This window comes from Manis javanica, chromosome 12, assembly GCF_040802235.1.
Source record: "Manis javanica isolate MJ-LG chromosome 12, MJ_LKY, whole genome shotgun sequence".
Lineage (NCBI taxonomy): Eukaryota > Metazoa > Chordata > Mammalia > Pholidota > Manidae > Manis > Manis javanica.
This window is the reverse complement of record NC_133167.1, coordinates 10,135,163-10,144,299: the sequence shown is the minus strand read 5'-3', so window position 1 is coordinate 10,144,299 and position 9,137 is coordinate 10,135,163. Positions and strand designations below refer to the sequence as shown.

Sequence of the window (9,137 nt, the reverse complement as noted above, 5' to 3'; positions counted from 1 at the left end):
GAAAGGAGCAGCCAGGTCTTAGAATTTGTGAAATTAATAGGCTGGTGTATATAGTCTGGTGCGATTTCAGTTTTGAAATCTGTTTGAAACAAAAAATTGTTCAAGAGATAATTTATTTCTTAGTGATTTGGCTTTCTTTTTTGTGTCAACTTTTCTGTTTGTATTTTTACTAAATTTCATTGTATTGTGTTTGAAAACGTGCTATATGCTGTTTCTATGAATTTATTAAGGTTTTCTTTAGAATTAGTGTCTGTAAATGCACCATTAGTACTTAAAAATAATATGCTTTTCTTCACCATATAAAGTTTGAAACTTGCCTGTTGGATCTGTCTCATTAGCCTCATTAATCAGGTCCTGTATAGTCTCACTTATTTTTAGTTCCCTTGATATGCCATGGGATAAGACCTCTGAGTCCTTTTTATCCTTTCAAGTTCTACTTGTATTTATAGCAGTTTTGATGCTACATATTTTGATCACACCTGCTACTCAACATTTAAAGGTCCAAGATGTCTACATTTTCAATGTGAAACATTCATTATAATTGGGAAAAAAATTATTTCACCGACTTTCAGGTTCTCCCTCCTTCTAAATGTAGCCATGGTGCATTAAGCTAAGCTAATTTAGGTTTGGCTTGAATTCTTTTTCCTAATCAGAGTTAGATTGCTAAGGGAAAACAAAATGTTTAGATTATCTTCTAAAATAATAATAGGGGAAAGTAGAGATTTACATCTTGTTAGGGTGTAGAAGGACAGGAAAGACCAGGCTAACAATAAGAAAAGAACAGGGTAAGCTAAAAGTCACACTTTTCCATAAAAAAATACACAAATAGAGTCAAACAAAAATAAAAGAATATGAAAGAAAAAAGTCGATGAAATTATTGTTAAATAAATAAAATAAAAGCAGAAAATGTTAAAAGCAGCCTAAAGCAAAAATACCATTGCATTTTGGGGAACAATGAGAATAACAGCTAACTCCTTAATGCAAGCCAGGTTTATATTATGATTACTCAAGTAAGTAGGGAAAATTGGGAATGAAAACTAAATTTAGCTAATGGATATAATCACATTATATTATATTGCTAAATAAAAGTAAGTCAATGTAGAAAAAATGGAGCGCCAGCACACTGCTAGTGGGAATGTAAAATGGTGCAACCACTACGGAAAACAGTATGGAAGTTTCTCAAAAAACAAAGACTAGAACTACTATGTGATCCAGCAATTCCACTTCTGAACATTTATCCAAAATAACTGAAATCAGGATTTGAAGAAATAGTAGCACTTCCATGTTTATTACAGTGCAATTCATGGTAGCCAAGATGTGGAAACAACCTGATTGTCCATTGATGGATTTGTGGATAATGAAAATGTGGTATATGCACACAGTGGAATATTATTCAGCCTTTAAAAAGATGGAAATCCAGCGATATGGGACAGCGTGGATGAACTTGAAGACACTATGCTAAGTGAAATAAGGCAGTCACATCTATGCCACCTCTACAGTACTGTACTGCACACTTAAAAGTCTTCAAAAGGTAGATCTCATGTTAAGTATTCTTACAAAAATAAAATAGGAAAGAAAAAAGTCAAGGAAGTTATTGTTAAATAAATCAAATACAAAAAAATTTAAATACAAAACCTGAGAATGTCACTTTATTGTGAGAACTTTGAATTTTTTTTTTGCATTGTTTAACATTACAAAAATGGTCTTCTGAGGAACTAGAAAAATAAAGATATATACATTGTTGCTTTAGATTTAGATAAAGAAAAAATGCTTATGCTGCTGTTGTTATAAGAAACATGTAACCTGACTTGAATGTCAAGTAGCCAGCGCAGCAGGCCCAGACGTTGGTTGTGTAATGCATGAGAAACAGAGATCCTGCCTCTGCTGCTCAGAAGATCCCTGGAGCCAGACCTCCCAGAGGCCCCAGGAGCCAGCTCTCCCAGAGGCCCCAGGAGCCAGCTCTCCCAGAAGACCCCAGGAGCCAGCTCTCCCAGAGGCCCCAGGAGCCAGACCTCCCAGAGGACCCAGGAGCCAGCTCTCCCAGAGGACCCAGGAGCCAGCTCTCCCAGAAGACCCCAGGAGCCAGACCTCCCAGAGGACCCAGGAGCCAGCTCTCCCAGAGGACCCAGGAGCCAGCTCTCCCAGAAGACCCCAGGAGCCAGATCTCCCAGAGGCCCCAGGAGCCAGCTCTCCCAGAGGCCTCAGGAGCCAGCTCTCCCAGAGGCCCCAGGAGCCAGCTCTCCCAGAAGACCCCAGGAGCCAGACCTCCCAGAGGCCCCAGGAGCCAGCTCTCCCAGAGGCCCCAGGAGCCAGCTCTCCCAGAAGACCCCAGGAGCCAGCTCTCCCAGAGGCCCCAGGAGCCAGACCTCCCAGAGGCCCCAGGAGCCAGCTCTCCCAGAAGACCCCAGTCGACTTTCACTTAGCCCACTGTGAAGGCTGCCACGGCCCTGAAGAGAAAGGAATGTACGTTACATCTCATCCATGTATGTTCCATTTTTGTCATTCCATGCATAATGTAGTGGCATGCCATTTTGTTTAAATCCATATTGTATAACCATTGAAACATTTTCAAGGGATGGTAAAAAATATTGAGTTACTGTAAACTTTGATGGAATGAAAAAACTCTTGATCCAGCTCTGTGAAGTGTACGTATCTTTCTTAAAGTTTGAAATGGATCAACCGAGTTTGGGTTTCAATTAATCACACACTAGAAAGGACTGGATAGAGGTCATTTTTTTTTTCTTCCCTCTTTCCCGCGCAGAAGATAAAACTCAGGCTCAGAAACCCAGCGTCCAATAAAAACAAATCCGGACTTTGGTAAGGAGGGGCTTTGTTGAGAAGAAAGACTATGGAAAAAAGGAGAGCCCTCTGATGGCTAAGATTTGCAAGCATCTTAAAGCCAAACAGAAAAAGAGTTTTCTTTTTAAGAGGGTAATCCTTTGCTGCAGGGCAGAGATAAGCAGGATCTTTGGAGGGGAAGCTGGACCAGCAAGGGGAAATGACCATGGAGTCTGTCAGGAAGTGTCCCATGTGGTCAGCCTGCTCCCAGGAGAAGCTGACAAGGTGGGGAGCACGTTCCACATTTTTTGTGTTTGCTCGGGGGTGGGGCAGGCGGGTGTAAGGAGCCTGTAGGAAAGAGAAGGCATGGCTCAAGTTTGGGCAAGACAAAGAAGGTAAGAAACAGGCAAATGTGAGCGCTCGGTGACCAAGCAAGGTGCCAGTCTTCAGCTGGGATGCCAGCTTCTTCTTAGTCCTGACAGATACCAGACTTCTTTTCAACAATTCTCTCCACACACTCCTGCCCGGTGTTGGACCCTTCCCTTCTTTATTTGCTCACTCATTCCTTCACTTACCCATCAAACATTTTTGAGCTTCTCTGTGGGAAAATAACACAGCCCACTGGAGAAACTACATAAATAAATGTACAGTTTTAATAGAGTGTAATAAGGCTCATAAAGGCTCCAGCCCTCACTGAAATCCAGCCTCACCCGAACCGAGTGGTTCGCACCAGGGGCGTTTTGCCCTTCTCGGGGCAGATGGCAATATTTGAAGACATTTTTGGTTGTCATGCCTGGTGGGGAGGGTGTGGGTCTGGTGGGTTAGAGGCCAGGGATGCTGCTGACCATCTTGCAGTGCCAGGACAGCTCCCCATGGCAGAGAGCTACCCAACCCCAAATGTCATTATTGCTGAGGATGAGAAAATCCTGATCCAGGCCCTGACCCAGCTCACCAAGAGCTTGGGGGCACATGTAGTCACAAGACACACCCCCAGGAGAAATCCATTCTATAATGTGCATTACGTAGGTAACGTACTTCTAATGTGTTCCTATGATGTGCTGTGAACTAAGTGGTCGGCTCTCACGCTTCTTTCTCAGCTCGGCTTCCTTTTTTAAAGACATACCTTAATTTACATGCTTAGGTCAGCAAACCAATCCTACTTCACCTGGTTTTGCCCAAAATATTGATACTAATTTAGACCTTTAGTTGCACAAAGAGACTAATATTTGTATTTAAAGAGCTTTTAAGGAATAAGTTTTATGAAAAATGTACCTTTTCTAGACAACCCCTAAGTAATGGCACATTATCTGAGGAGAAGAGAATTTTTTTCCCCCTTCTTTCCCAGAGAAAGTACTTACAGAGGAAAAGGTTTAAGGTGAACCAAATCCTACTACAGGTTCCTAGGAGTCACATGGAATTTCCAGAAAGGGAAATGAGAAGAATATTACCTCAACAATAGACCCTGAAATGTTAATAAATATGTGGGTGTGGAACACCCTGACTTAAAAATAAACATCTTCAAAGTCTTATTTGATGTAAAAGCTTTGTTATGTCAGGAAAATCCATGTGCGTTGTTGGGCCAAGTTCAAAGGGCTTTGGGTGTTGCCCTTCTGACCGTGGACTATTCACTCTTGTATCAGCCCTCTTTCTCTCCTCTCTTCACCTCACTTCCTTTGGAATAGCACTTCAAACTTCACAAAGTGCGTTCTGGGAAAAAAAGAATAGTGCATGGACAAGTATCTAAGCCCCCCAAAACTACCGATGCTTCTCAGTTGGGAGGGAAGTTTTGCCCAAGTAGCAAGCCCAGGGCGGGACTGGGGGTGGATCCAGCAGCAGAAGCTGGGAACCCTCCGTCCCCCAGAGACCTTCTCAGGGTCCCTCAGTCTCCTTGCCTTTTACCTCTTGGACAAAACGCAGTCTCAGAAATCAGGACGAAGCAGACACGTACGAGCCAACTCAAGGAAAAGCAATGAATACGTGGGCACATGCGTATCCTCTTGGAGGGCTTCCTCTCCCGCCTCTCCCACCTCACCTCTTCCCCTTCCCACAGTGCTTCTTGTCTTTGGCTGCCATTTTCTCCATAAGCAAGAGTTGCTATTTGTTAAGGGGCTGCTGTGTCTCTTGTTCTTACTAATGACTGAAATGAAGTATAATACGTATGAAAGGCCAGAGAGAAAATAATACAGGATAATGCAGTAACTCAGTTGAGGAGAAGAAATGGGATGGAAAGTTGTAAGAATCCAGTGTGGTTTAACTATTATTCTAACAAATATCTGTATATGGTAGGGAATGGGGAATATGGCTGTGGAAAATAGTCTTAAACAGAAGGCAACCAGCCTGAACAAATCCTCACATGGAGAGTTAAGGAAAGATACCAATACATTATTTAGGTCATTTTGGTGGGAACCCATGAGAAAATAAAGTAGTGCCTAGACTTGTAGCTTTCAAACTTCTTTGACCATAGCTTGAAAAAGAAATATACTTTATATGTTGACCAGTGCACATATATGTATGTGTAAACAAAACTTTCACAAAGCAGACCTTATACTTACAAGCAGATATGCTCTCTATTCTATTCTCTATTCTATTCTATTCTTTCTTCTGATCTTTAATTTAAAAATGCTGGTCAGAAATCCACTAAATTAATTTCAAGATCTGTATTCTGTAAAGGGCCAGATAGTAGATATTTGAGGCTTGTGGATCATATATCCTTTGCTTTGTTTGTTTTTTGGCTGAATTTATATATATATTTAAAATAGCCCTTTTCATATATTCTTCTCTTACCCTAACAACCTCTTAAAAATGTAAAAACTCTGAACTTTGGTAGCCCATGGAGCCATTGCTTGTCTACCTCTTATTAATGGTTTGCAAACCACACTTTAAAGACTATAGTTACTGAAAGGTCAGAGCAAGGAAAGAGTTTTGATAGTTTAACCTTGAACAAGCCAGTTCTTCTTGGGCAAACCAGGTTTCACCAGTGGGACACCAACTTGTAACACTTATTTTTAAGGATGTGTGAAACTTTGTCTTCCATGTACAGCTTTATCAGTCTTCTATTATATACATTGCCTCTATTAAATTTTGTGACAAAAACTCTTTTCTTTTTCCAAGTATTTGGTATTCAGTGTTGAAATCACTACAACAAAGTTTTCCAAGAATATATTTGGAAAAATGCCCTTGTGCACATTGAAAAGATAAAGGCTTGTATACCTGCCCCTGAAGGTTGCAAGGGCTTCTATTGTTCCATTTTATATTGTAGGACTCTGGGACGGTGCCTTGTAATCCCACAGGGCTTGAACATGGTTCAAAACCTGGTTAAAACCTGCTGTGGAAAAAAACCACCACAGGGGGCTTTTTTACTACCAGGAAAAAAGATGCTTTGAGGAGTAGCCCTCTTTCAAATCTTGGAACCACTGCACAAAAGCTCTCAAAGCTCCCTTTCCTGGCTTTGGGCTGCTCAGCTGGCCGTCACCCAGGTTCCCTGAAATGGTGAATAGTCCCTGGCAGACTGGTCCCTGATCCTTGGGAGGTCCTTCTAAGAAAGCATCCTTTCCTGGTGGATTTGGAGGAGCTTCTTTGCTGGGATTTGCATGAAAAAACATGCTCTTCTTAGGCATCGGTAGAGAAAGTGAGACAAGAAACGCCACGGACACAGAGGCCAAGGTTATGACGTTGAAGTAAAAGTACGACAGGTTGGCCAGGGAGACCAAGAGTTGGGCAAGCACCGAGGCCGCCGTGTAGGCCACCAGCATGACACTCCTGCAGCAGCCACTCACTCTCTGGTAGTGCTCGGGGCTGACCACGCTGTAGATGTAGGCGTAGTAGGCCACCTCGGTGGCGGAGACCATTCCGTAGAAGAACTCCACAGCCTGCATGGCCCTCACCCCTTGATCAAACAGCAGCAGCAGCCAGGTGACGATGACGGGCTTGTAGTGGATGTAATCGGTGAGGGTAAACACGCGCAGGAGCAGTAGTCCAAACGGGAAGGATTAAATGGGGAGGGTGTGAGCACAACAACATCAGAAAGTGAAGCGCACCATGGATCTCTGACATACACATTATACAGATGACATGTATCAACCCCAGGACACATGCCAAAGGCTTTCTGACAATATAATGAAAAGCATCAGGAAACTGAAATTCAGGGAAACAAACTGCAAAGATGACAAATATTCATAATATGTAGGCTCATTCCTGCAGGTGTGGAGCAACAGTAGTTACTGCTCTTAGTTGAGTTATCTGCTTCCTACATTTAAAAAATGTTCTTTGAACTGCGTGGACTGTTGAATCTGGGAAAAGAGGCCATAATGCATGCATTCATATTTCTTACTTCACCATATTTCCAGGGTAGTTCAGGGCTGCTCAGGTACTGCTGCCTGAAAGCATTTAAAATACTCTTCTTTTCTTCAAAGTCATAGCTAGAGGTTTAAAAAGGATGTTTTAGTGCTGACAGAGCCTGACCACCTTCACCTTTGATCCACATCAGTATGTGAATGTGCAGACCATCAGGATACAATTTGGGTGATCGGGCAGATACAGAACAAATGGCCAGTTCAAGACTGAATGTCAGAAAAAGAAACATGTTCATCTATTTCTGCTCTTGCAGATTCTTGGCCTGACTTTCATGGGCTGCTCTGGAGGAACCGTGAGAAACTGCCTACTATCTCTCTTGCTTAAGTCAATTTTGGTTGCAATTTCTCATGGGACACTGGTTGTACTAGCAAATTATCTAAGCCCATCCATAGTACATGATTACTGCAGAGGATCTGTAGTGGATAGAAGATGACATAAGAGAAGTTGCCAATCCCTGTTTGCTCAAACCACTGAAATAAACACACTGATTTAGTGAGCCCAAGAGTGTCATTGTTTTGACCTGATCTTTGTTGTCTCTTCTTGGGTTCCCAGGTAGACTTTACATAAGTGTTCTTAAAGTTTGGTAGAACTTTATTCTTGTTCTTTCTGATGTTTAGGTGTAGTTAATGACTGCATTCCATATCTGCTTTCTATGAGAACCTTTGAAGTGTAACTCCAGACCCGGGATACCTCCCAGCTAAACCTGTCTGCGCTCCACAGCATTCAAGATTGGAATGCGCTTGTGTTTGTTGCGAGGAGAGATGGTTGACTGGTTTAGGGGACAAATTTTTCTTGATATGGGTACAGGAATGAGGAAGGTATCTGGGAAAGGTAGGAAAATGGAGATAAAATATTTATGTCCCATTTGCAGAATAACCACCCCGTAAAACTGATGCTGGAGACATTTTTTTTTTTTCATAGATAAAGGGAACCCCTCCAGTCCCTTGTCTAATCTTGTTATTGCCCTATGGCTTAGAGCAATGGTTTTTAAATTTTAGTATGTATCAGATTCACCTGTAGGGCTTATTTAAAAACACAAGGAATTTAGATTCAATGGATCTGGGATGGGCTTGACAATTCACCTTTCTAACAAGGCCCCAGATGATGTGGATGCCTTTGGTGGTCCAAGGGGGACACTCTGAGCACTCCCGACTAAAGAGTCCTTAGGATTAGATCCTGTGATCTGATTAAAAGTTAAACACAGCCTTAATGTTTCTCAGTAAAGAGGGGGAAATCTTCAGAAGATTTTTCACATGCTTTTCAGTAAGTTTTTCCCCTGCAGACCATTCACTATCCTCTAAGATTTGTACTTAGAACTTAAAAGGATGACTTTATTTTAGGTTAATGATAATAAGCCACGAGGTCCTGGAATATTGTTTTTGTACAACTGAAAGATTAAAGGCAGATTGTTTTGCATCCACCCCATTTTTGCTGCAGCAAACAGTTTATATTTTTACATGACAAATATATGAAAATCATTAAGGCCTATTTGTTTAAATTGGACACTGTAAGAAGTGCTGGTACCCACGTCTTTAGATACTCATTCTAACAAGATTTAAGACTAAGATAAGCGTGTTACTTAATTTACCACACTGAGGCTTAGATTCTTATTTGGCCCTGCTAAGTGAGGCATGATACATGGCTCGAATGGCTTCATCATTGAGGAAAATTCAAAGGAGCTGAGACTTACTATGAAAGACCCAGGAATGGCTTGGTGATGTTGGGCAACAATTCATGGATGGTTAATCTGTTGCAGAAAAAAGGAAAAAAGCAAGTAAGAAGAGTGGCCATCAATCCAATTGATTTCTTTTCATAAAACTTATGTTCTGTTCCCCATTGTCCTCCAGTCTTAAAAATGAAAAAAAAAAAATCACCGTGACAGTGGAAATATATCTCAGGTCAAAGCACAGGAAGTGAATCTTTGCTTTTGGGTTCCTGGTCTAAAGAGAAAACTAATGATTACCTGAAAACCGTGTGTAAGCGATTGATCTTAGCTGGAATGGCAG

The 9,137-nt window shown here is 41.7% G+C and overlaps 1 pseudogene; it reads right to left on the bottom strand.

The window, feature by feature from the left end:
- Window positions 1-1,888: 1,888 nt before the first annotated feature.
- Window positions 1,889-8,867, bottom strand: LOC108406059 (thiamine transporter 2-like; annotated as a pseudogene).
- Window positions 8,868-9,137: the final 270 nt, after the last annotated feature.